The 6,751-nt window shown below is 39.7% G+C and overlaps 1 long non-coding RNA gene across 2 annotated transcripts; it reads left to right on the top strand.

The window, feature by feature from the left end:
• The first annotated feature begins 202 nt into the window (after positions 1-202).
• LOC127034932 (uncharacterized) lies at positions 203-6,473 on the top strand. Of its 2 annotated transcripts, none has more exons than XR_007769531.1 (4): positions 203-316; positions 4,922-5,008; positions 5,414-5,488; positions 5,739-6,473. It is a non-coding gene; the product is annotated as an uncharacterized LOC127034932 (long non-coding RNA). The 2 variants fall into 2 exon arrangements; XR_007769533.1 differs by lacking the exon at positions 203-316 and adding an exon at positions 3,444-3,528.
• The last annotated feature ends 278 nt before the right edge of the window (positions 6,474-6,751 follow it).

Below are 6,751 nucleotides of genomic sequence, written 5' to 3' on the forward strand. Positions count from 1 at the left end.
GCCATTTTCAGACACCAGGGTGTTAACCTGTATTTCTCTTCTTTTCTCATTTTTTGTATGCAGTGTTGATCCCAGGATTTTAGAGCTCTATGTAAGCTCGAAAACTTGCCTATCACACAAAGAAAAGCTGGACCAGTGAAAGATATTACCTCACCCACCTTGTCTCTCTCCTTATCTTGGCAGAAGTTATCCCATGGGATGATGCAAGTCTTGCACTGCATGGATTGTAGGATATAACATCATGCACTGGGTCAGAAGAGAGCAGCCAGAATGGCATCGAGACAACTTGGATTTGAATGGACTTTGGCAATATCAGGTCAGACGAGGCGAGCTCATAACATTCAAAGTTTATATGAGGAGCTTTCTTCTGACTTCTCTCCCCATTATTTATAAAAGTAGTAACAATTTAGTAGTTGAATCAGATTTAGGGGTGTCAGTAAAATGAAATAGGATAGAATTACGCACAGGCATCTTTCTCTTTGTCACAATTTATTGTGATTTTATTCTAGATTTAATCTAGATTTAGGAGGTGTCCCTAAGTATCTTTTCTCATCAGCCCTGCCTGATATTGTTTTAAACTCAGAAAGATAACTGAAGTGTTTAGTCAGTTCCTCCCTCAGAAAGTCTGCACCTTCATAGGTATCACAAAATAAACCTCGATTATTCCCCTTAATCCAATAGTGAGAAGAATATAAAACTCTAAATTCTCCATTGATAGAGAAGAACCAGAACTTTTTCATAGACTCATAGACTCTAGGACTGGAAGGGACCTCGAGAGGTCATTGAGTCCAGTCCCCTGCCCTCATGGCAGGACCAAATACTGTCTAAACCATCCCTGATAGACATTTATCTAACCTACTCTTAAATATCTCCAGAGATGGAGATTCCACAACTTCCCTAGGCAATCTATTCCAGTGTTTAACTACCCTGACAGTTAGGAACTTTTTCCTAATGTCCAACCTAAATCTCCCTTGCTGCAGTTTAAGCCCATTGCTTCTTGTTCTATCATTGGAGGCTAAGGTGAACAAGTTTTCTCCCTCCTCCTGATGACACCCTTTTAGATACCTGAAAACTGCTATCATGTCCCCTCTCAGTCTTCTCTTTTCCAAACTAAACAAACCCAATTCTTTCTGCCTTCCTTCATAAGTCATGTTCTCAAGACCTTTAATCATTCTTGTTGCTCTTCTCTGGACCCTCTCCAATTTCTCCACATCTTTCTTGAAATGCGGTGCCCAGAACTGGACACAATACTCCTGTTGAGGCCTAACCAGCGCAGAGTAAAGCGGAAGAATGACTTCTCGTGTCTTGTTTACAACACACCTGTTAATGCATCCCAGAATCACGTTTGCTTTTTTTGCACCGGTATCACACTGTTGACTCATATTAAGCTTGTGGTCCACTATGACTCCTAGATCTCTTTCTGCCATACTCCTTCCTAGACAGTCTCTTCCCATTCTGTATGTGTGAAACTGATTGTTCCTTCCTAAGTGGAGCACTTTGCATTTATCTTTATTGAACTTCATCCTGTTTACCTCAGACCATTTCTCCAACTTGTCCAGATCATTTTGAATTTTGACCCTGTCCTCCAAAGCAGTTGCAATCCCTCCCAGTTTGGTATCGTCCGCAAACTTAATAAGCGTACTTTCTATGCCAACATCTACCTATAGGTTATACTTGTTCGAGTCACATCAGAGAGCACTAAAACCTTATACCCTTAATTAAATTATAGCATTGCTGTCTGGTTTGTTAATCTTAAAAATCCAGTCACAATCAGATGACACTACAGAAGACAAAATAAAATTATTCTTTAAAAAAAATGGACTAACCCTTGCCAAGCTGGATCAACTTCAGACAGTAAATCCACCTGTGCTGACCTGCATTGTTGGGGTAGATTGTTTTGAAAGCCTAGTTAAAAACCTTTAGCTGTCAGTGGAAAGATTTCTCCTTGATTGCTAGTACTTCTTCGAGTGAATTGTTAGACATCTCTAAAAGGCCACTTATTATTGACCTCCCCCAAATACCTGTGATGGTTTTTCAAATGTTCTCAATGTCTCTCTTTTGAGGGCTCATTATTGAATTCATTGAAACTCTATACTGGTGCAAGGGTCCATCCACATGATTCTGATTGTGGGATCAGGGCCTTAAGCTCCAGTCTTGAGATATGATGCCTGCAGGTGGACCCATGGGCCCTAGTGAACCCCAGTGAATTCCATGGCCCACATACAACTAGCTGCAAGACTGGGGCCTTGGTTTGTTCTTATGTAGAAGAATTAGGAGGATATGTCACTTGTTTTTTTCCAAAAAATGTACAATATTTTTGTTTATTTTTACAACTCTTGAATTTTGCCCCAAGAAGCCAGCTATATACTGATACCAGCTTCAGCTTTACTCAAAGGACAACAGACACGGGATCCAAAAATAGACCATTAGACTGTTAGACTAAAACTATTAGAAGTTTCTGTTTCTTGAACTTGTCAGGAAGCTGAGGGACACAGACTATGGGTCCAAATTTCTCATGGCAGCAGGAAGCATAGACTGGGATAATTTGCAGGATGAGATTGGGGCAAGAAAAGGAACCTATTTTCTCAGAAAAAGGAAGCAATACACAAAGAAATTGTATTACTTTTTCTATGGAGCCCTTGCTATAATAGGGATACCTGGGGCAGTTCAGGTTTGATTAGACTAGAGATAGATGAAGATTTGGATTGGTTCTTATTTTATCTGAACCAGCTGGCTCCGCTCTAGTCGGGACATGATTTTGTTATTCACTCAGAGACAGAATTGTGCATCGTTTTTCACATGAAAAATATTAATCTAAAAATGCCTTTTACAAACAAAACACTTTTAGCAAAAAAGATTTCACAGACATTTTTTTAACCAAAGTTGTTCTCTCTAGTGTTTGCTTGCTGGGGGAAGGAAGGGGGATAGTTGCAGTAAAGCCGGTTGTATAGTTTCTGTCAGAACCCTTTTTTAACAGAAAATTGGGTTTTAGGTGCAATGGCAATTTCCATGGAGAGTTTCTGACACTTTTGTTTTTCCAATAAAGAGACAACATTTTCCCTTGACATTTTTGATACAAATGATTTTTTCCCTTCATTTTTGTTGAAATTTTCTGCAAGGAAAAAAAAATCTGACCAGTCTTAGTTCTCAAGAAGCAATACAAAATCATGATTCTGATTTTTTTTAAAAAATACTAAAACATTGCAGAAAGAATGTCTGAAAATGGAAGCCTGCAAGATGAAAACAACGTAGAAAATATTCATGAAATCATTTTCCTGTTTTGCAAACAGCACTGCTAAGAGACCAGGTCATGGCTAAGGGGAACCAAGGTTTATTCTACTGCTGTTCACACTGCTATGAAGTAATTTTCAGTATCATAATCAATGTTGCCAAACTGCAAGGCATGATGTGCAGTGCTGCGCTTCACCTATGCTAGTAGAGAAGGTGGATGCATGAAATGAAATCAAAGTGAAGAAGCACCTTGTGAGTAACGTGAAGGATGGGAAGAATGATAGCAAAGTTTCTACAGTGAGTATGTGTATAGAGCAAGCATGGGGTATAACTGCAACTTGAGTAGTCATACCAGAGCTAGCTTTAATCTATCTAGCTTGGGTACCAAAGCAGTGACGCCCTGACAACATGGGTTTAAGTGCGAGTTGTACAAGCCCACTCAGAACCTGGGTAATTACTCACAGGGCTAGCCCATGCTGTTGCACATGCTGCCATGTCTTCCCTACTCTGAAACTAGATAGATTAAAGCTAGTTTGAGTATATCTATGCAAGCTGCAGTCACACCCTCTGATTGCAATTTAGACACATCCTAAGTCTCATGGTATCAGAGGCCTCTTAAAAAGTAGGTGCCAGATTCATAGTGTTAGAGACCTCTTATTTGTAGTTCCCAGTCTATGGTCACTTGTCCATACGGACATCCTTGCTACAATAAATGTCTATATCACCTCTTCTTTGAGTCCGTTTGTTTTGTCTATATCTATATTTTCCTACCCAATCCACCATTCACTGTGCTTTTTTACAAAGAGAAACCTTGAATCCCGTTCAAGCTTTTCCTTTCCAAACAAGGCCCTTTCATAAACTATTCATATATTACACAAGGCTAATTCTTCTGAGTCCAAGTACATTAAATTGTATACAATGTAACGGTGTCCCTTAAAACAAAATTTCCATTCACTGGGGTTCTCTTTCTATTGTACAGTAAAACTGCACCTTGCCCATAGCCCTGTGTGGAGTGGTGTTGGCAGAGGGCTTCCTCTTGTGCCCACTATCCACGTCCAATTTTTATCCCAGCAGCAGGAATGTATTTGAGTGAGAGGGCTGGGTCCACTGTATTTTCCTTCTCGTCCTGCCATTCAGAGTCCTCTGCATGGGTTTGTTTGGCAGAGGCCCCCAGAAAGGTGGAGTTGGAATTGATATGCCATGAAGATGAATAGGGTAGTTCATACCTCTTTGAGATTTCATTTCAGGCTGTCTGCAGACTCAGGCACACTCTACAATATCGATTATACTTGGTCTAAGCCTTTCTCTGCACCTATTAAAATTACTTTTTTTTTAAAGTGAAAAAGCGTATCTCCCAATGTACTTGCTTGACTTCAGGGACTGAGGTCCCAGACATAGGACCCATAATTTGGCCCCAGGGACAAAATGAACAGAATTTAGCAGAAAAATTGAAGGCTTGGCTCAGAACTCGCCCAACCAATAACATAGTTAAATAATGATTGACAGGCTGGTATCAGATTGCTTATTAGCAGGAAGTTATCAAGTACACAGATTGCCTGATGTGTCAATGAGGAGAAGGAGTAATTCTTTCTGGAGGGGTTTTGGAGTGGTCTGTAAATCGATCCACAATATTATTCTAGTACCTACCAAAACATTCTTTTAGGGGAATATTATCTATTCTGTTTTCTAGAAAATGTTGGTGAGAATTCTGCTGGGATTGTAGATGCCTCCAGTGATCATGTACACTGTATTTGTGGATGCCTCAACTAATACAAAAGTACCAGCTATTTATATATTTGAACAGGTTTCCGAGTGGTAGCCATGTTAGTTTGTATCAGCAAAGGACTCCTTATTGTTTCTAATGATATGAACAGCCACAGCTCTGCTGTTTGTATGAAGGAAAGTTTGGCACATTCTTACTTCACTTCTTGGGAGAAAGGAAAGTTTCTGGGAATATAATAGTAAATAATTGGCTGTTAGTTTTTTAAAAAAAAAAGATTTTGAAGAACTTGGGATCTTTTTATCGGTCTGTTCAGGCTTCCTGCATTCCAGGAAGTAGTTGTGTTTGGACATTAAATGTTAGTGGTTTGTCTTTTGATCACATCAAATCCTAATACCTTAGGAGGTTGTACATAAATAGTCATTTCTCTCCTTTCTGCCTCTATATGTATCCTACTTCCAGATGCCAGAGATTTGATGGAGGAAAGTGGGTATAGTTTGCAATCCAGTCTGTGATGTTCTCTCATTTGAAGAGAAGGTAACAGCATGAATCATGTGAGGGGAGGGGAGAATAAGGACAGTAACTCACCTTCAGGTTTCAGGAGATGAAAAGCAAATATAGGAAGATGGCTCCAGAGAGAGAAGAAGAAAATAAAATAATTATTGTGTTACAGTAAAAAATGACGAGATTAAGTCATAGTGAAGCAGTTAAAAAACAACAGAGACATTAAAATAAAAATACTGTTGGTACCGAAAACTCATTTTGTCAAATAAATTTATGTTCACAGCTAAAGGAACATAATGAATTACAAACATCGTCTCTCCTCCTTGAAGAATGAAGCTGCCTCACTCAGTGTTTTTCTGCTTGGCTAAAGACATAGGGGAGTGTATATTCCCAGTGCGTGCTAGTGGCTGAAGGCAGAAGTTACAGTTTGTGCAGAACTAAACTAATGAAAATACAACTGTAACCATTCTTGCAATGGATAGCGTGAAAATCAGTAGGAGTTTACAGTAGCAGTACAAGTCTTATCATCGAATGAATGAATGAAAGAAAAAAATAATTATAATAATATTTCAATTAACATAGCACATTTAAACCCCAATCACCGACTAGGACCCCATTGTGTTAGGTGCTGTAAATACAGAACGAAAAACAGCCTCTGTCCCAAAGAGCTTACAGTCTAACTATGGATTAAACTCACCTTCTTTTACTGGTCCAAGTGTTGCCATAGTCTCCTAATTTTTATAGCACTGTAACAGTACCTTTGAGTTCAGTTGTTGCCTCACCCTTTTAGAGGTTAATGTTTGTACTGATGTCCAGTTGACCTGACAGCCCCAGAATCTGGCTACACAGAACTAAAACTACAAAGCTCTATCTTGTGGGGAGCCTTGGGGTGGATGGCAAGGACACTCACACCGAGGACAAAGTAAATCCTTAGATATCTTTATTAGAACAATGGACAAAGACAGAAAAGCTCCAAGCCTCATCAAAAGATAAGAGGAATACAGTACTGAGGCTCTCTGTGGTTTCATTCTTTGCATAAGCTCTTAGATCTGCATACTCACACCCTTCCTTGAGGACCTGGTAAGAAAAGACAAAGGACCTGTCCTGTTTCTGGCATACCAGTCATTCGAATGGCCCAAGTTCCTCAATGAGTCGAAGGGTCAGATGGTAGAAAGTGCACAGCAAAAGATGGAGACCTGGAAAAAAGCCTCATCCATATGGTGGGTGGTCGTATTATAGTGCCTGAGCTACTGTCCAACCCACCATGCCCAAATCTAGCTTCCTCACTCACATAAT

This window comes from Gopherus flavomarginatus, chromosome 1 (genome assembly GCF_025201925.1).
Source record: "Gopherus flavomarginatus isolate rGopFla2 chromosome 1, rGopFla2.mat.asm, whole genome shotgun sequence".
Lineage (NCBI taxonomy): Eukaryota > Metazoa > Chordata > Testudines > Testudinidae > Gopherus > Gopherus flavomarginatus.